The sequence below is a fragment of the Melopsittacus undulatus genome, chromosome 4 (genome assembly GCF_012275295.1).
Source record: "Melopsittacus undulatus isolate bMelUnd1 chromosome 4, bMelUnd1.mat.Z, whole genome shotgun sequence".
Classification (NCBI taxonomy): domain Eukaryota; kingdom Metazoa; phylum Chordata; class Aves; order Psittaciformes; family Psittaculidae; genus Melopsittacus; species Melopsittacus undulatus.
In genome coordinates this window covers 64352241-64371958 of record NC_047530.1, presented here as the reverse complement: position 1 = coordinate 64371958, position 19718 = coordinate 64352241, and the positions used below count along the sequence as shown (strand labels likewise).

General features: G+C 40.8%; 1 protein-coding gene across 3 annotated transcripts in view; it reads left to right on the top strand.

The window, feature by feature from the left end:
• The first annotated feature begins 554 nt into the window (after nt 1-554).
• The window catches only part of RHOBTB1 (Rho related BTB domain containing 1), a 55435-nt gene continuing 36271 nt past the window's right edge, over nt 555-19718 (top strand). For 2 of the 3 annotated variants that reach the window (XM_031053442.2, XM_031053441.2), the window contains exons 1-2: nt 555-663; nt 5241-5339. The gene's annotated coding sequence lies outside the window, so the exon portion shown is untranslated. Of the gene's footprint in view, nt 664-5240; nt 5340-18901; nt 19001-19718 lie in introns of those variants that run through there. The other variant, XM_005153658.3, reaches the window with a different exon arrangement.

Here is a 19718-nt window from a genome sequence, read left to right as displayed (position 1 = left end):
CTTACACAGGTCGTGGGTGTCCCTGGTAAGTCAGGACACCTCCCCCTGGAGGATGCCCGATCCCGGCGCCGCCAGCGCGGCCGCTCCCCTGTTTGTGCCCCGCAGGATTTCCTGCCTCAGCAGCCCCTCAATTCCTGGAAACGGTTTCTCCCGAGGGCAGGAAACGTGGCTCTCCTCCGGGCACGGTGGGGAGGGAGGGGACGGAGGGGATGGGTGCACCCTTGCAGGGCCCGAAGGAGCCGTCGCACCTCAGCCGGGCAGTGGCGCCACCTCCTCCCCCCTCCTTCCCCCACAGCGGGCGCGCGCGGATGTAACGGCTCTAACGGCTCTAACGGCACCGCGTGCTAGAGCGCTGTCACGTGACAGCCCCGGGCAGCCCGCCCCGGGGGGCTGGTTGGCTGCTTGGGGTGCGCCGGGCGGGCGGGGCGGGGCAGGGCGAGACAGCACAAGACAGGGCAGGGCGGGTCGGGCCGGGTCGGTCAGCTGTACAGTACAGTACAGTGTAGTGTTGTACCGTACAGTACAGTGCCGTGCCGTACCGTACCGTATAACACAGCACCGCACCGCTGACGAGGTGAGCTGCGCCAGGCAAAGCAGAACAGAGCGCTGCGCGGCGGCTGACGCTTCTACCCTTCTCCTCAGCGGGTCCCGCTCCGCGCTCAGGTGAGAGGCGCGTTCCCGGTGGCGCTCAGGCGGGCGAGGAGGAAGAGAAGCAGGCGCCCCTGGTGCCAGGCGCTGCCCCAGTCTCCTGAGGCGCTTGCCGTGCCGGACGCGTAGGGACGCGGGGGACCCAGCGGGTCTGGGGCGGGGCCGGACGGGGTGCGAGCTCCGCTGGATCCGAGCAACGGGGGAAGCTGGCGGTGCCGGAGCCGCTGGCAGCTGCCGCGGAGAAAGGAGCTCAGCGGGAGGCCGAGCCACTGAGGGGCTTCGGGACGCGCTGCCCTGAGGGCTGAGGTGCGCTGCCCGCCGCACCCCTCTGAGGGGGCAGGTCTTAACGACTGCTCCAGAGATCTGAGCGGGGCTATGTCCTGCCTCTGGGGCGTCCCGGCACCTGCCTGGCCTGACCTGGTGTCCCGTACCCTTCCCCGGTAAGGCTAAGAGTGCTGACCGTTCCCTTGGGTGTGCAGGCGGTCCTGCTGCAACGCTATTGAGTTGTTAAATACCGTTAGATGTAGTTATTCTGTCGTTGAGGACGTTGTAAATAGTGTGCTGCGCTATTTATCGCTACGGCTGATATGACTTTTACTTGTTTGTGCAGAGGGCTTCTTTATACTGCTTATTCTGTCTACCCCCTCTTTTTGAAAACACTATGAGCAAAGCTAAAATCTGTTTGTATTTTACTTTCCAGATATTGATCTGACACATTTGCCCTAAAAATTAGTTACCTCTTATATAGATTCTCTAGGCTCTTTCTACATGTACTTTGTTTGAAAAGCAATTTACTGAATTAATGTAGCATGCCCAAAGATAACTTGAGTTGACGTACGAGCAAAGTAACATCTATCACATGAGTAAAAATGGAATATTCCTGCCCTTGGGTTCCATTTTAATCTTAAATTATTAATGGGTCTCTGCATTACATGAATGAAATTTGCAATCAGTACAGAGTGCAAATGCACACAGAGAACCAGATACAAGAGGAGCTGGTTATGAAGAAGCATGTATCTCTAAAAAGAGTAGCAGGAGGAAGTTAGAGAGCCCCTTTTGTTCCTTACAGCTGTTGAGAACATCTGGGGGGGAAGCAGTGGGCCATATCCAGCCCAGCAATTTAGCAGGTCTCACGAATCATAAAAAGGTAAAACTTTTTCCTTCAGAGAAGGGGGCATAGGAAATTAGAGCTTTAGTACATATACTTTTGTTTAACAGCTGTTAGAACTGAGTCATTGTGTGTGCTCCTAAGGTAGGGTTTAGTGGTAATCATGGAATCCTGTCTTCTTTTAGAACCTGACTGACAACTTCTTACCAGATGCCATCATTTGTACTTAGTTAAATAAAAGTATTTGCATCCTATGTCATTACTTTTGTCTATGTAATCAATACAGGAAAAAAAAATCATTTATCGCTTAGGGACACCCCAGAAAAAGCACACTTGCCTAAACTGAAGTAGGAAGGGCAAAACACATGCATTTACTATAGATTCTGGCATATTAAAGGTTTGAAACTATGTTAAGAGGAAATGTTGGGTTAGGTATCAATGGGAAGCAAAATTTCTATCGTCTGTTCAACCGTGTAATGCACAGCAAGTGAGGTGTGTCATAGTAAAAATTACAACAGTGGACTAAGGGGCTGCTCTTTCTTTTACTTGAAATTTTTTCAATATTTGAACTTTTAAAAGCAAAATCTTGAAGTAAGGCCATATTAAGCAAAGCAGAAACATTATGCTTATAAGCAGTTACTTTTTTTCCACCTAATCCCTCTTAAGTTTGTTGAAGAGATTTGGGCAGATGTACTGTAAATGTATGATGTTACAGATACATGAAACATAGAAATGATAGGCAAGTAAAAGGAAGCTCTTATGCAGGTTGAGAGGATAAAATTCTTCAATATTGTTAGTTTGGTAATAATCTTAAAACTGTGTGAGAAAAAAAGACTGGATCAGCTTCAGCTACTGAACAAGCCAGAGGTGAAGCTGGAATGGATTTGAGGAGAAAATTGGGCTGAGTTTTTCCTTGAGTTTTCTCTAGTGTCATTGTGTTAGCAGAATTACTTGTCTGTAGAAGAAGCTTCTAGGCCAGATCATACATGACTGGTTGTGCATTGGCACAAAGGAGCCACCCAGGGAGGCCAGTGTTCAACATGGTCTCGTCTTCTTGGGAGACTTGGGCCTGGATTGCGCTGCAGTTGTGTCATCTGTCAACCTGCGGGAACAGGCCACCTGCTGCTCTTCTCCTGCCTGTTTAAAGGAAGTTCTTCACCTTGGAGAATAAGACTATATCAATATACCTCTTGCTGAATTACTCTTTGTTCCTGACTTTATTGTCCCTCAGCTTATGGTGACCTTATTGCAGGTCCTGCAGACAGCACCATAGTGAGCATTAGTTCATGTAATGCCTGCCTGAGTGAGGAGCAGATGGTTGAGAGAGGGAATTGCAGTGCCACTGCTAGAACTGATGCTCTCTGGTGCAAGCACACAGGGTAAGAGTCACATAAAGCTAGCTCTCTTTTCAGCTGTGAACTCAAGACTCAGAAAAGGAAGTTGCATTTAAGGTTTGGCAGCTGTATTATTCTGAGTGCAGATCTTCATCACAGAAATAAAAGATCTTCCACTACCATGGTAGGGAAGATATTTATAATCTGGAGTTGTAATCAGGCAGCACAATGCTAATTAATATTAGAACTTTTCTTTTGTGGTCCCAATTATCTTCAAACCCAGAAAGCAGAAGTAAGATTGAGGGTCACAGGGTTGGAACACAGAAACTTTTTTTTTTTTTTCTGTGAAGTGGAACTTTTAGGCTTATGCTTTAGTAATGGTGAAAATCAGGTTGAACTACATTTCTATCCGTTTACACTCTTCCAACAACTGGTCTGACTTTACAGCATAACAAAAAAGTCTCAGCAAGCAGGAGAGTCTCAGTGTGGCCTTTAAGACAACAATAATGTAAATAATTAATGGCTTCTGAATAAGAATTTTGAATGAGCTGGTAGAAGGGCTTTGCATGTCTGTTTCAGAGTGAGAAGGATCTCAATGTACCTGCGGAGGCTATGTCTGTAGGTTTTAATGAGGGCAAAGCACAGAAAGGCTGGTTGAAATGTGAAATGTCTCAGCGTAATAAAAACAGAAATCTCTGAGGTTTATGATCGGGTAAACCCAATCTCCTTTTTGTTTGGTTTTGGTTTTTGGTTGGGTTTTGGTTTGGGTTGTTTTTTTTGTTTGTTTGTTTGTTTTTTTAAAGAAGTTGCAAATAACTTCTGATCTGCCATCACCACTGAGGCAACAAATGAACAGTCATGAATGGTAAACTGTCACATAAATCGGTATTAAATATTTTGAGAGCCCTGTGTGTTTTAATGCCACTATTTAATTAATTATTTGGGGTTTTGTTTCACTGTGGGAAAAGGCTGTTATTTGTAGGGCTCACAAATGGAGCTATGTGTGGAGACTTTAAGGGCCTGCCTTCAGAAAGTCAGGGTGAACACAATAGAAAAGATGGTGAGAAGATCCTCAACAGTCATAGCTGCATGAAACATGGCAGTTGAGGAAGACAAATATGGCCTTGGCCACTAAAATGCTTATGGATAGCTAGCAACGCTGCTTCCAGGGAAGGGAAGCACATCTAAATGGCTGTAAATATCATGCCTCTAGCTCTAGTGTCAATTCCGGTGGCTTGCCTATTCCACAAAGATGGAATGAGGTGTTAGTTCATCTTCCTGTTTGCCCTCACTATTGTGAAGAGTGTCTACAGAAGATGGGAATTTCTGTGAGAAACTAACTTGAATTGTAAATTCAACTCCTAAATGTTGCTGTTAAGGAGGGAGAAATGCCTAGAAAAGATAAGCAAGTCTCCAGCCTCTTCAGCGGAGAATCTGCCTTTCACTTCTGCTTTTCAAGATAGCATGAAACCTGAAAGCTACTTGTATCATTGAGTGTTGCATTTAGAGCAGCATCTGAGGTGAAATCAATGTTGCTCTCACCTTAGGTTCTTGGAAAACCTCAGCCTTGCTCCTGGATGGAAACCAAGCCACAGTAATGCAGACATTTACCAAACCAAATGATTCACTTGTATGATTAATTTCATTTGTGACTAAAGGTGAAAGCAACACAAAAGTCCCAGTTCACACATCATCAGGCTGGCAGCTTATCTTTTAAAGTCTTGTGGGCAAAAATAAAACCCTCTTTAAGCTAATCTATGAAGAACTGGTTAACTGTGATAAGCAGTGTTTGGTTCTGACATGAAATGTGTTTTTTGTTTTTTGGGTTTTTTTTTTCTTTTTTCCTAAATCCAGAGGAAAATTATTCAAGAAAAAGTTCTGTTTAACAGAGCTGTGTCCATCTCCAATGATGCTCAAAAGCTCATCTATCTACCCATGATTTCTTCATGGCATTGGGTTGAAGATGCAGATATTCAATTAATCTGTTTTAAACTTTGAAAGGCTGTTTTGTTGAGAGGCCTGTTTTCCAATATGAAATGGATCATAAGAAATGTCTTTGCTGTTGCATGTATTGTAATTTTAGGTTGAAAACAGTAAGGCTTATTCTTTCTCTTTTTTTTTCATTCTTTTTTTTCTCCTTTCCCTTTCAGGAGTGCTGCAGTAAGAGAAAGACATGAAATATCTTTAATGGACTTCTGCTTTTGATCAAGCTGTTAAAAATGGATATGAACATTACTTTCTCCTGTGAGGTAAGTATTTTTAGGGAGAAATTTAAAAAAAAGAATAAAAGAAAAACTGGCTAATTTCACTTAGCATTGTCTGTCACTGCTGCTGTTCTGTCCAGCAGCTTTTCGGCAGGTGTTTTAAAATTATAGCACCTGTGATCTGGAGAAATTTGTACTGAAAGTCTTAACTGAAAAGCCCTAGAATTAATCCTTTCACTTACAGGATTAGCCAGACTTGTTCTAATATTCCAGTAGATGAAAACATGTGTAAAGGATCTGCATTGTTGCAGAACTAGTGTAATGGGTGGATTCTGCACATAGTAGCTTTTGACCCAGTGTCAAGTTTTTCTTCAAAGCATCAAAGAAATGTAAGCTGTGCAGTCTAATTTTCAAGAGTGAATACTTATGCAGGCTGACTGAAGGTGCAAGAAATGAGTGAGATCCTGGGATTAAGAAAGAGTGCGTACCAAAAATACATAGGTACTCTTCTATGCTACCAGGCAGCTTTCTCTGTTCCTGCTCTGTGCAGCCTAGGAAAAAGGTGGGGCTGTTGCCAGCCTGAATTACAGATGCATATTAATAATGCTTTTGCCAAGTCCCACACTCAGATCTTCACAGATTCATACAGTAAGCATGTAAGTTAGTAAAATAAAATAAATCTCCTTAATTTAGGATCACAGGAAAATTCAGGTTGTCTATGACCTCTATATGAAGCTACCTGCTCAGATTTTGGACTGGTCAACAAAATTAGGTTGTTTTTACCCATTGGCCTTCCCAGTTTGTTATATGTTCAGAAGCATTAACAAAAGGTAGATTTATATCTTTCCATATGTACTAAATGTATATAATAATAATGCAGATAAGAACATAACACGCTACTAAACTTTGCCAGAAAGGAAAATATTTTAATTAAGACAGGATTGTACAATAACGGGCTGCCTCTCTGAACAAAGGAAACAATGAATCTCTAAAGTGTTCAGTTCTTGCAATTACAGATGAAACCTCTACAGGTCATCTAATGCAGTGACATGCTGCCAATATTTTCAAGACTGCTTTGCTGCAAGTATGACCCTTCCCAGGCATCTCTAGGAAATCTATTTATTTACTTCCTCATGTAAGCAAAATTGCTTTCACATAATAAAGGGAAGTGAAGGTGTTGCTTACCCTGACTCATACATGTTACTGAAACATTTCCTCTGAAGTACAAATATTTGTTCATGGGAAAACACAGTGACAATGTGAATAAAAATAAGCATTTTGTCAGGAAGCTTAGGGAGCAATCTCTCCCCTGGGATCCCAAAGTAAACACAATCCAGGCATTTCCTCCCATCATTACAGACTACCAAACAGAATGTTTTGTGAGCCCTAGAAATAATTACTTCAGTGTTTTGGCCAGGGAAGGTCATACAAAAATGGGGTTAATGCTCTCAGGAAAAAGACATTTTGAAATTCAGAGCCTCATAGGAGGATCATTGAAGTGAACAGCACTTGGTTTACTTTGGATTTATGCTTATCTCAATGTGCTGTGAATTGATCCCTCAAAATTTGTAACTTAATAGCTTTAATAGTTACATTAGTAATTTAATGAGCCTCATCCAGCACATCATCAAAGACAAATATATACTTTATGAACAAAAATAGAAGTCATTTTATAGGTAATGCGGTTCCTGAAAGCCAGTATATAATATTACATGTATGCAAGTTCTGATTGTCGCAGTTTAACCCTAACTGGCAACTAAGTGCCATGCAACTGATTGTTCACCCATTCCCCTCCCAGTGAGAGGGGAAGGAGAAGTGGAGAAAAGGTAAAACCTCTTTAAATTGTGAAAACAGTTTAATAATTGGAATAAAAGATATGAATATTATAACAGTAATGAAAAGGGAGACAACAAAAAGAGAGAGAGTAATAAAATCTAAGTTAAAAAGAAGTAATGCATAACACTATTATATTATATTATATTATAATGCACAACACAACACTAAATAATGCTCACCATCTATTGACCAATACCCAGCCAGTCCCCAGGCAACAGTCAGCAGCTCCTGGCCAACTCCCCCAGTCTGTACACTGGGCATGATGTGCTGCAGTGTGGAATACACCTTTGGCTAGTTTGTGTCAGGTGTCCTGTCTCTGCTCCCTCCCAGCTTCCTGTGCCCCTGCTCACTGGCAGAGTATGAGAGACTGAGAAATCCTTTATCAGAGTAAGCACTACTTAGCAACAACTAAAACCTCAGTGTGTTATTAACATTATTCTCACACTAAATCCAAAAATGCAGCACTGTACTAGCTACTAGGAAGAAAACTAACTGTATCCCAGCCAAAACGAGGGCAATGATGCTATTAATTATTTAATATATACCGAGAGTGATCTCATCATTGCAAAGTACTCACTAAGGCAAATGGCACACCTAAGAACCCAAATATCTCTCTTCACCTTCGATTCCAATGTCAGGTCTCACTTCCCAGCCTGATTTTCTGTATTTAAATGAATTTTTGAGTAAAATGCATAGCTTAAATAGTTAAGTCACAGAATGACGTTCTTGGAAACTCACTGTTTCCACACTAGTTTCTCTTGCTTCTATGATTGGGTCTCACTTCTTGAAGAGAACAAATCTTCAGGTCGGGGCAAAAGTTAATTTACGTTTTGTCATGTGCTTCAGTAAAAAAATGCTATATCTGTGGAAGGCATGTATTTGTAGAGGTGTTATTTGCTCTTTAATATCCTAGTCACAGCTTACTTGCTTATGGGCTTTTATGTCACTTGAAGCATAATGAGATGAGTAATAGTAAATTTAGTTCTTGGTTTAAAAAGTTACTGCTCTCTCTGAGATTACTTTCTCCACACTCAGTGGAATAAAATAGGTGCATGTATGTTAGCAGCTAAAGTGTGGCGTCTGGCAAATTAATTTAGCTGACAATTTAGGCAGGTAAAACAAAGCTGTGGACTGTACAAAGCCAACAGAGATGTCTGTGTGTGAAACAGTAACCTTCAGTAGAATTAAATGTAGCAGAGCAACTTTTACAATTTAAAACTGCCTGAGCTAGTTCTTCATAAGTTTATGATTGCTTGTGACTAGAGATTAAAAGGTTGGGGACTGCAGTATGTCTGTGGTTGGTGTGGGAGGAAAGGGCAGTGTTGTTGTTTGTTGCTTCTAATCTTTGTAATTAAATTTATAATCTCTAGCACTGTCTCTCAAAGACTGTTGAAATCCTGCACTAAGCACGTTTCAAACTTCATTATGGGATTTCCTGTGCTTTTGATGAAGGAGAATAAATGATTCTAACAATACCTATGCAGAATCAGAAAACGATTCTGTTGTTGTTAGGTGGGAAATGGAGAAACAAATGGTGCAGTTCTGAAATGTCCATTAATTCAGGGACCTAAAGCAAAAAGGTACCAACCACAAGAAATCCAAGCTGTGATATAGAAGCAGTGCTGTCACCCAACAGCATCCTCTTGCCAGATAGAATTACCTGTGTTTCATGCTTCTGGAAGCAAGGGCCTAGCATTCTCAAGATGAGGACTTGCAACAATAAAACGTAGTTAGTATAGTAACAGTACCTGAACTTCAGATACTTGTTTTCACCACTTTGTCAGTGAGGAAATGTACTTCTACACAGGCTCCTACTGGTCAGATATTCCAATAACTGTCTTGAGCAACAGGTGCCATTTCCCTTATGATTGTCCATGTTTCAGTTCTTGATTTATGGCTATTGCTAAACGCTTGAACTCCTTAAATTCAGTTCTTCTATTTCAGATACATGCTTTCAATTGTCATATGTGTTTAGGTGTATATGTAGATTATTGGTTACTAAATAAAGAAGAACATCGCAAAAAATACTCACCAGTCTTCTAAGGAAGTATGCATGGGTCAGTCTTGACACAATGCAACTGTCTCTGTTGGAATTTCTCTAGGGGTGAATTTCATTCTTTCAGTCCTCCCTTCTTTGTGTATTTGCAACAGTGGTTCCCCCTGGCAGCACTATAATTAAGGAACTCTCAACATTTCTCTTACAATATTAATACAGTAGTATTTTAGCTACAGTTTTGAATTTCAGCTAGAAGCCTAATGTAAAAATAAGTGCTGTTTGCCTATTTTAAATCGGGGTGGTGGAGAAATGTTGCTCTTCTGTAGCATATAATTTAACAAAATTTTATAGGCAGTTGCTTCTGTAAATAAGTCATACTTTTGTGTGAAAAAGTATTTCAGAGACGAGTTGGCATTCAGTTCACCTGAGGCTTCTGTTATGCTACAAAGTGCACCCTGCTCTAGGACTGTTACCAAGATGTATGGGAGCAAATAGGATTAATATTTTTGTAGTTCTTCTCTTGCAGAACTTGAGTCAGAAAAGACTGAGAAAAGTTCTTTAAAAATAAAAAGGTACATACCTTGCTACTTTACTGAAAAAGAAAAAAAAAACTGTTAGTAGAATTTGTGATGCTTTGGCAATATGAATTCCAAGCAATGAGTGCATGAGAAATTTAAAGGCAATGGGATACTTTCGATTTTGTTAAAACTCCCTGAAGGCCTGATTAAATTCTGAACCACTCCTGGTGGTTCTAGTTTGGTTTTAGTTTTGGTAAATCTGCTCCCAAAACATTTAAATGCTGCAGTTATCTGTTTGTGTATGTGGAATTGGAAAGTGATGTCTTTTTTCTCCATACTTTCCAAATAACACAGTATACATAGTAGATTCAATTATTTAAGCTCCCATGTCTTTTGCCTAATATGTGTTTCAAACCTGTAACAGTGATACTTCAACTGGTCCTGGACGTAGTATGTCCCACGCTATCTATAAAAACTGTAAATATGTGCAACAAATATGTGCTTTCATGGTTTTTGAATAGTGGCAGAAACATTTTTGGTAACTATTTCTAATAAACATAATTTAGGAAAGTCTTATCAAACTGTCTGCAGTGAAACATGCAAACTGTCTTCATTCCACACTTCTTAGACTTGGAATCACTTGTGTGCATTTGCTAGTATGGATCACGTGTACACATCCATTTGCAATTTCTGCAATTCTTGTTATCCCCCAGCTACACTGTTTTGCTAGAATTTATAGAATGTGTTTCAGTGGCAGAAAGATATCCATCAAAACCAACCCTGGTAATGCTCTTTCTGCATATGATTTAAGGCCTTGGCTCAATGGGGAAACAAAGAAGTGGTACTAAATTTGCCTGGACATGCTGAAGTAAACCACTAAAATAAATGAGCAGTGTTTGGACAGTAGAGTTCTTTTGGTGATATAATCCAATTTAACCCATAAAATTTAAGTTTGTGTTGCAAAAGTGCACTCTTTGCAAGCTTATCTGTTCTAGTGTGATTAAATTATGTCATTAAACTGGTGTAAATAGTTGTAAGAGGCACAAGACCTTACCTTCCTGGAAAAGCTTTCTCTTTCAAAAAGTGTACGGTTCAGAATAAGAGAATGTGCAGAATGTAACAGAATTTTCACTTTTAATTTAGATCTTTAATAGTTAAAGCCACAGTGTTGCTACAGTGCAGAATCACACTATTCAAAATACATGAAGAATCGTACAGAAACCTTGGGCAGGGGAGGATTGTAGTCCAAACTAGTAAATTCTTTGAACAACCTAATGGAAAAAGTATTAAAGTGATAGGTGTTTCATTAAGGTCTTTTCCAACCCTAACTATTCTATGATTCTATGATTCAGTGCTGCTTTGTTTCAGCTACCTTAAGTTATATGTCTTCATCTTTCTCAGAAAGACAAGCATGTTGCAGCTAATTCTATGGACTTTTTCTTCTTGAGTTATCATCTGAATTGAAGCCCAGAGGAGTCAATGGAAGCTTTTCCCCAGCAGTTTCAGTAGGATTTATATCAAGCTCTTAAACCATAATTGGGGTCTTTTACTTTCCTGCCTAGCTAACTATGGGACAGAGGTGTAGAAGAGTAAGTTGTAGTTAATAAGGCTGTTTCTCAAAGATTAATAATGGTGGGATTAAGCTGCCCTTGATTCTACTATTTAATCCTGCTCTGTTGGTTTGACACCCTATTAAGATCAGAGTATGTCTGTTGGCTGCTGCTCCTGTATATAAGCATTGAGTCAGAGACGAATAATACTAGTCTTTGGTGATTGTGAAAAAGGAGAGAAAATACAGTTTGCTTCTCTTCCCCTCACTACAGCTACCATACATCTTCCAGTTCTTGTAATTAGAGATCTATATTCAAGACTTGTCCTTGTGATCTTTTTACAGGACCAGCATAAGTGACTCAGAGCAGTAATGGTATGTCTCTATTTATGTTATTGCTCCTGTAGAATTTATGCAATCTTTGACCAATATTTCAGCTTCTAAAATTTGGTCTACATTTTGTATCCTTCTACGTATAAAGTTACTAGGCTTTTAATACATTGGGTGATTTTTATAAGCCTCAAAAGGTAGGGAGAGCATTTATAATGCTTGAAAGAATGAGAGCGGATCCATTTATATATGGATTTTAAAACTCAGTAGCTCAGATCAAGAGTGAGAAGCAAAGAATGTGATCGCCATTGAAAAACTCCTCTTGTAGTACAAAGGGGTTCCAATGTATCACTGTCTCTTTGAAACTCAGTACTCAGACAGTTCTTTTTGACTGATCTACATAGAAAAGGGATGGAGACTGACAGCTAGCCAGAAGGTCAAACAGACAAAATCTTCCCCAGCTGACTTTGCTGTGACTCTCATTTCATTCCACAAAGAAATTCTTTCCATTCCATTAACTTCTGATTAGATAGCAGAAATGTTTTAAGAAATTATTAACAGTTATGAGGATGACAGCACTATCTACAGGTGAAATAATTGGGTAACATGGTACAGATGTGAAATGAGTCCTTCAGTGTGAGGATTTGCTCCTGGGATTAGCATTTCATATGTATGTGTGAATGTTGATCTGTGATATGGCAATAAAGAGTTATTCCGGGCTCAAAATCTATTTCTGGTGTGTCCCAGTCTGAGATCAGGGGCAGTACTTAGTGACAGAATTGTCAAGAAATTAGAATAATTCTTCTTGTATTAGTCAGACTTTCGCTGCTGGATTAAGCATAACATTACCCTTAATTTTGGTTAATGAGCTTTATAAAATATAGCACTTCAGTAGATTGCCCTAGAGAGCAAACCATTAATTTTGAAGATGAATCTCCTGTACCTTAGAAAAAACCTTTAATACTGGAAATAGTTGATAAAGCAGGCATCCTTTGTTGGGAAGAAGTCTTATGACACTTTGATGCAATCACTTCCAGTTGCATTTCCTTGCCAAACAGCAAAATGGTACACATTAGAGAAGAAATCCTCTTACTAGTGACTTCCTCCCATTTAGTTTCTGTTTAGAATTATTTTTAAAAGCTGATTAAATGTTTCTTACTTATTTGGTAGTTCTGAGGATCTAGAATAGAATAGAGCAAATACAAGGTGTTGCAAACTTGTTACCCTTTTAAAGAATTACACGTTTAATACAAAACTGTGCTGCATAACAAATTCTTAATACAGCCTTATCCTCTCTAGGTTGTGAATGCAGCGAGCCATAACTCTGCCACTTGTTCCCTTGAGAGACTCTTATATAACCTCTCAGCTGTTTCTCTTGCCGTTTTTCATATTAAGCCAAAATTTTACTCTGCTTATTTCTATTCTGGTACACCTAACTTTGCAGCCTGGACTATTCAAATGAATCCACTCCCTTTTAAGACCAGATTCTACAGCTTGTAGAAAGAGAAGTGCAGTAGCAAAGGCAATAATAGAGTTCTGTAAGGTTTCACAAGAGAGACTCAGACAGCAGAAGTGAACAGGCTGAGACATACTAACTCAGTAGAGCATCCTTCCAGCAGTGAAGACTAACCATGTACTGGGCTACCTTAGGACAAATGTAGTGAGGAGGTCAATGGCAGTCATTATTACCCCCTATTCAGTACTTGTGAGTCTGCATCTGAAGTACTGTGCCAAATTTCAGCCTTCACAGTACTGAAGAGACTGACCAACTGCAGAGACTTGAATGGCCATTAATACTGTTAGAGGACTGAAACACGAGATGTACACACAGCAAACGAGGGAGCTGTTTATCTGTCCTGGAGAAGAAAAGACTAAGAGGGCATCTAATTACTATCTCAGGTATCTAATAAGGGTTATAGGGAAACTAGACTCTTCTCACAGTTGCGCAACAAAAGGACAAAAGGCAACAGTCACAAGTAGCAGCAAGGTAAATTCTCACTGGGTGTAAAGAGAAACTTTGTCGTAGTGAGTGACTAAGCAATGGAACAAGCAGGTTGGAGACTGGTCTTAGCATCCTTGACCAAGTCAAGCTTTGACACTAGCTGTGTATTGAGGAGGTTGGACTAGATGACCTCCAGAGGCCCCTTCCCATCTGAATTGTGATTCTGTTGGGGGGTGAGTTGAGGAGAGCAGTATCTTATAATTAACAATTTAAATATGAAAGCTAGAGAAGGCAAAAGCAAACATCTTACAGACAGTTAGACTAAAAACTAAAGCATTGCAGAAATATAGCCCTCTGAACAAGTGGTAGGTATATACTTTTTATACCAAATTATAATTATTAGCATTTTCCTTCTCTAGCTATTCCCTTTCTGGTTTACCTGGTTTAAAATGTATGCATATACTAAGCATTTTATAACCCTCTACTATTGAAAAAGAATGTGGAAATACAGTGCATAAGGCAAACAACTGGTGCTATATATCATTCATGGAATGCTTTAACAAAATCTAGGGCACTGCAGGTATCTTAGGTGATGTTCTTGCACTATATTTACCATTCAATGAGTAACTGTAAAAAACCCTTAAGAAATGAATGCATAGTAGTTAGTGGCTAGTGCACACACACAATGAAGATATCATTGTATACATTACATGTCTCCATCTCTGAGAACTGAGACAATTGTGTATGATGATATGAAAAGGGATGCAAGTGACCTAATCATTTTGCACAGTTGACTGAGAATAGATGTTGACATCACTAAATAGAAGCACCTTATGTCAAACATTGGCACTCTGTTCTTATTACACCAAAGAGAAAGAAGGACTGTGTACAATATGTAATAGTTTCGAAAAGAAAGCTAGTTGTGAATGCATAAGCATTTGGCGTGAGAACATTAGAGTTCTGAATGCAAACCCACTAATACAAAAATTGTATTGACAGGAAATTACTTGAATTTTTCTTCAATGTGTATAGAATATTCATTTACGTAGTTGTTTCAAGGCATTTATTCTCTTTATGATTTTTTTAATGGATAAAATCTAATTAAATATATCTTAATCCATTACAGAAGTAGTTCGAAATGATTTTTATCTACCCACATAATTAAAGCCTCTAAGCTTAATTGTGGGGAGGCTTCAGTGACAGGAGCTGGGTAATTTTGATATTTTTGATTCACATGCTGCCAGTTGGCTGAGACTACATATATCACATACAATGGCTAGAGGGTGAAGTCCACAACTGAAGCACCACATTTACTGATTTTGATTGTACATTATTTATTCATGTTCTTTTGCATTGTTGAAAGTGGGTTTCATGGCTGTAGAGAGCACCTTCTGTTCCTGTGAGATTGCCATATGCAACATGGAGCCCATACGGGATAATTTAACTTACATTGTTTTGCTTAATTTCTTTTGCATTTAAATTTTTTTCCACTAAGTCTTTTAATCTTAGCATGCTCTTAAATCTTCTAAAATGAAGGTCCCCTGCATTCAGGGATAAGGGAGACAGAGAAATTCTAGTTTGTCCTGTACTATTGAGTTCATTTTTCGACTGTGCAAGGTGGTCTCTCCAGCATCAGATCCACCCTCTCCCAGTGCACACTCAAGCCCAGCCCTGTAACTGTCCATGATGACTGTTGTCAGTGTGTATAACGTGTTAGGAAACTGTGTTCAGGCTTGGGTGTTGCTACTTAAAACAGAGGGGAAATAAACTCAGTTGCCCTGAATTAAAGCTTCAGTGAGTCCTCTAAGAGGGAGCAAGGGGCCACATCACTGGATTTTTTTTTTTACTTTTCTTTTTAAGCAGGCATCTGTGATAGATCCTGCCTAAACCTCCAATACAGAGAAGAACCCCTTGCTTCCACATGGCCACAAATCTGGATGGGTCTGGGATGCAGACTTTCTCTGAAGACTGGTATACACTAATACAAAAACTAAACCCTAGACTTAACCATGCTTAGACTATTATTCTTATGCAATTAGAGCACAGTTACATTACGATGAGGTTGTAAGAAGCACAGGCTAGTCCATTTCGTCCTCTTCCAGAAGGGTTTTGACAAAGATGTGAAGTAAGTACTTGTAGTCCACTCTTCCTGCACCTCCTGTTATCCTGCGGTGGTGTTTTTTCAACCTGGCTACTCCTGAGTATTTCTCTGGTGTCAAAGGAGTGCAGAGGATGGAAGGGCCTGAGGGCACTGAGCTATTGCTTCTGAGCTGGTAGAAAGCTCCCTAAGGACTTTTGCTAACACTGCATGTTGGATCAGCCTCTGAAGTTTAACTCTCCAGCTCCAGGAGTAGAAAGGTTATTTGTTAATTCAGTTATGGTTTGTGCACAATTTATGTTCTCTCCTGATGTTTTTAATTGTCTAAGAAATATATTCTCAAAAGAAAAGGTTAATTTAGCCCCAGAGTAACAAATAAGATGTTGTAGCATACAGGAGTATACATTTACATTTGCACTTCCAAATGCATTTTGTGATATAGCAATATTAAAATAATTCTAAGTAAGTAGAATTCTCAATGGATGTGAATGCATTTTTAATTTAGTATTTTATTATTTTTAATCCAGTTACTCTTAAGTTCTGTGATAGTGTTAAAAGCACATAATGGAAGTGCAATGATGGAGCACACTTGGCAGCCCATAGTAGTGCTCTAGAAGTCTGTATGGGACTTGGCAGAAGCAGACTGTAGTTAAATGCTAGCTGTGGTCCAATGGCATGTCCTTTAGGATTGCTTGCAAAGATGGAACTTCTTCTCCCTTTCCCTGTAGCTGTATTTTTTCCCTGAAAACAAATTAAAAAGTAAAATGGTTGGTTACCTGGAATTGGGTAAAGCTTTACCACTCGTATGTTTTTAATGCTTATGCAAAGTCAGTGGGAATACTTGTGAATTATTACTGTGCTTTCTTGTACCAAAGCCTAGAAACTGTCAGTTGCTCTACACCCTATTAGAGATGCATTACAGCCGCTTCTTACTTGTGTCACTCAATTTTATGATCAAAACTCAACTGTTTGTTTAAAAATTTTGGAAAAGGTAAATATGATTCAATAGAGCTATGTTCTAGAGAACAGAGACCTTCCAGCTGTTTTGGGGGTTTATTTTATACTTTGCTGAAAAAGATGCAGTCTAAATTATCTAAGTTATACATTCATGGTGGGAAAGCGCTGAATGGTAAAAGTTGCTGTAGAGGGTAATTAAAATGGAAACTACACAGTAGCATGTAGCTGTTTCCACAGCTGCAGAAGCCTTCAGGCTCTGGATACCCTTTGATGAAACAGAAAACAAAACAATATAGAGAGAAATTTGAGACCTTTATCCTCATCAAAAGCAATGTCCCGTTTCTTTTTTTTCCATTTTAACTACCTGTTTATTCTTTGTTATTGCTATATTGTGCTAAATTTACTGTTGTGCTGCGTATTTTTAGTACTGTGTACTAAATCTATAGTATTTTTAGTACTGTGTACTAAAAATAACACTTTCTCCTTTCCTCTTGCCCTCTTCTTTTATTGCTGTAGACAAGCTCTGCTACAAGCTTGCAAGCAGATCTAAAAGGTTGAGTGTTTGTTTTGTTTTGGTCTGGGTTATTTATTGCAGTTCAATGCTTCTTTAGTCAGTATTTGGTTGCTTTGTCTTGGTTTTCTCCCACAGGATGCTAACTAACTTACCTGTTCTGGCAATGACATTCACTCTGCAGCACTGATGTGTTTACTATTAAGAAGTATTAAGTATTTAGAATTAAGATTTGCCCTACTGAAGCAGTCAAGTAACAGGAATACCCTTTCTTTCACTCTGCTTTGCTCAGCCCACTGAATTAGATGGGATGAACCTGGGCCTTACTGTTTTCCTGAAAGTTGCATGTCCTAAAAACAATTGAATACACAGGGATGGCTATTCTTGCATAGAATGAAGAATGTTAGCTTCCCTTCTGGAGAAAAAATAGTTCATGTACAGCTTAAAACTTAAAAAATTGAAGGTAACAATGCTATAAATTTTACATTTGTTGACTTTTTTTACTTTTTGTAATTATCAATTTGCAATTTCTTTGACTGCAAGCAGTTGCCTGAGCGAGCATGGTTTCAGTTTCTAATGCATTTAACTCAATTGAACATTGTTGCAGTGTGACCTGGTTAATGCAAGTTTGGCTTCTGGGTGTTTGAAAACTGTACATAATTAACTATACCCAAATGCAGTTGGATGCTGTTAACCTGTTACTGGTACTGTTAACTGTGATTGGAAGTGGTGTTTTTAAAATTATTTTGCAATATTTTTTTAATCACTCTATTATTGCTATGAGACTGCAATCTATGAGTCCAGGCTGCTGTAAGAGGGAATTTTCTTTCCAACAGTCACAACAAAGTCATAAAAGTTCCCTTAGCTGCAGTTGTGCCCATGCTCCTTACTGGTTACTACATTTTTGTTGATGTCAAGTGGTAAATACAGGAGCCACAAGCAGTGTTAGAGCAGGGAGCCTGGTCTGAATTGTGTGTGCTTTTCCCACTTACATACAGGGCCTTGAGCCATTTCACTGGTTGGAAAACTCCAAGTCTATATTGTCAGTTTAAGAGAAGGGGGTGTGGTTCAGTTGCGCATGTTTGTTTAACATGAAGGCTTCAAATACTAGGGAAAATGGAGAGAAGTAATTTTGAAACACAGTACTTGCCCCTTAGTGCAGTACCTGCACTAAAACGCTGTGTGCCCGATATAGGGGATTATCCAGGGAGGCCTTAAGGACCTTTGCACTGTTTATGCAAACACATCATTTATAGACTGTAGATACATGGGAGTGGGGAGGTGTTCATTTACTCTTCAGTCTGTTCGTGTCCGTGCGGGGCCGTGGCAGAAACCCCCCCGGTCCGCTGCTGCAGGGATAGAGCAGGCGGGCGGAGGCGGCGGGCGCGGCTCCAGCGCCGTCCCCTTTACGCGCGGCCCTGGTTTCATGAATGAAATCCAATCGGCGCTCTAAAAATAGAACGTGGGGCTGCAGACGTCACAACGCGCGGCTCCCGCCGGCCCTGCCGCCGTCCGGCCGCGGGGTGGGCCGGGCTGGACCGGAGCGGGACCCCTCCGAGGGGCCGGTATCACCGGCGGCATGCAGCCCCCCTGCCGGGTCAGCCTGGCTGCTGGCGCTGCCCCGCCGCCCTGAGGAGCAGCGGTTGCCACCCGCTCCCGTCTCACCGGGGCCGGCGGCCAGCCCCGCTGCGTGCACCCCGGCGGCCCCTGCCGGGCATCCCCCTCCCGGGTAGGTCCCGCGTCGCCCTGGCGCGATCGTGCTCCGACTCCGGGCGCACCCTCCGCGGCTGCGTGTGCGAGGCGGTGTCCTGCGGGTACTGTCTGCCCGCAGGTGCGCTCCCGCCTCGTCGGGAGAAAGGAGGAGGCATCCTGCCTCCCCGAGGACGGAGAAGGCTGAGTCCTTGATGAAGCTCATCTGTCTGGCTTCCTTTGCCTGTGAGGCCACAAGATGCAAGGCAAAAATAGAGAGGTACGATGTGTACGGGGAGCAGAAGCCTCCTGGTGCTTGGTACTTACGAGTGTAATTTACTAAAAACCTGACGGATTTATCTTTCTCCCTCTTTTTTTTCTTCCTCTTTCTCCCTGCTGTGTCTATGGAGTCTGTTGTGGGTTGCTGTGACAACTGCAGGAGGCTGCTGGGGGGTCTTGCAGCACACAGATTATCAGGTGTCTGTGTCGGTACCTGTTTGAGGCCATAGAAAAGGGCTGTAGAGGCAAACAGTAGGGCTTTAATTTAAGTTAACCTTTAGTGGGTGTTGTGGCATCCCACATCTAAAGCAAAGATGAATCAGTCACTGGACAGGCTGAAGCAGTCTAGTTAGGAGCTCCAGGTTGCTTTCTATCAATCCAGGCTCAGAAGGCAGCAACATACTTGTTTAAAAAATTGTAATAATAAAAGAAAGCCCTTGAAGCTCTGCATATGGTCACAGCAAGAGCAAGGAAGTGATGCCAGAGTATTCTCAATGACTTTGTTCATCCTCAGTTTGTGTACTATTTCAGGACACACAGCTGACTCAAAGCCAAATGTTCAGCTTGAGCTGTAATAGAAGCTGAGGTGGAAATTACTTTGTTCAGTGTACTTAAGGGGAGTTCTTCAGATGCTGGGCTTCCTAGGCAAAAATAAAGCATGTGTGAAGAAAAACAATGTTCTAAGGGCTACATTTAAGAGTTACCATACTTACTCAAGT